Consider the following 1,331-nt stretch of genomic DNA (forward strand, 5'->3'; position numbering starts at 1 on the left):
CAGCTGGACCCCTACAGATTGGAAAGCTTTAGTGAGAATTTGTCTTTACTCTTCAGAATGCTTGTGATATCAAATGCTATGGAAGGAAGCAGCCCTTGCAAGAGCTGGGAAGAATGCTGAGGATGGGATAGATATAGGAATTCATCAATTGCTAGGGGCTGCAAATTATATTACAGTTGAGTCTCAACTACAGTTTACTGAACAGACAATAGGACAGATACATGAGGTTTGCTTAAGGGCCTGGGAAAAGATAATTCCATCAGAAGAGAGAACGCCGCGTTACAGGGCTATAAGACAACAGAATGATGAGCGTTACGCTGACTTTGTGTCCCGACTGGAAGATGCTATTTCCAAATGTGTGAAGAATGTTCAGGCAGTAAGAGACCTAGTGCACAAGCTATCTTATGATTTCTCTAATAAGCACTGTAAAAATGCCTTGCATCCCTACAGCGAACAGGGCACTTTGCTGGGTTATTTTAGGATATGCAGGAATGTAGAGGCAGAGGAATACAAGGCAGACCTCATGGCAGCTTCATTGGCAAACTATATCAGACCTGGAAGAAAGTGCTTTAGTTGTGGGAAGACAAGTCATCTTCAAAAGAGTGTAGGCAGAGCAGGCTGCGGCCAATGTCAGAGCATGGGCCAGGACCATGGAGATCGGGTTTAAACGAACCTGAACTCTGCCTCCATTGTAGGAAGGGAACTCATTGGGCGAGCCAATGTCGTTCAAAAATCAACAGTGAAGGGTCGCCATTAGCAAAGACTTCCCGGCGGGAAAATAGTGGAAGAAGCTTGATGCAGAGCCCTCATAGCAGAGCGTGGTAGGCAAGGTGTCTGCCTACTGGAGCAAAGAAGATCTTTGAGAGAAATCGCCTTTATCTAGCAGCCTCACAGCAGGAGAACAGACCTAGCCAAAGAGGCAAAAACCTAGTCTCTGTTCTCACTGCAGTTGGTTTGAATAACCAAGAGATGGCTCAGAAGCCTTCACAGGAGCTTGATCCTCAAAAGCAGGGACCTCTTATTGAAAGATTAATACAGTTTCTATCAGGAAGATTTAACCTTAGTACTCAAGAAATTAAAATTGATACTGGAGTTGATAAGAGTTGTAAGAAAAAACCCAAAACTGTGATTGAATCAGAAATGAAGAGCAGTAATTGGGGTCCACTACCTAAAAGAACTATAGGATGTTTATTAAGAAAGTCCAAAAAAAAAAAAAAAAAAAAGAAAGTCCAACATAAATTCTCAATGTGTTGCTGGAGTTATTGGTCAGGATTGTGAAGAAGAAATTAAGGCAGTAATGAGTTCTGATATACCATGGTTTGTAAAAATGT

This window comes from Tenrec ecaudatus, unplaced genomic scaffold (assembly GCF_050624435.1).
Source record: "Tenrec ecaudatus isolate mTenEca1 unplaced genomic scaffold, mTenEca1.hap1 Scaffold_121, whole genome shotgun sequence".
NCBI classification, from domain to species: domain Eukaryota; kingdom Metazoa; phylum Chordata; class Mammalia; order Afrosoricida; family Tenrecidae; genus Tenrec; species Tenrec ecaudatus.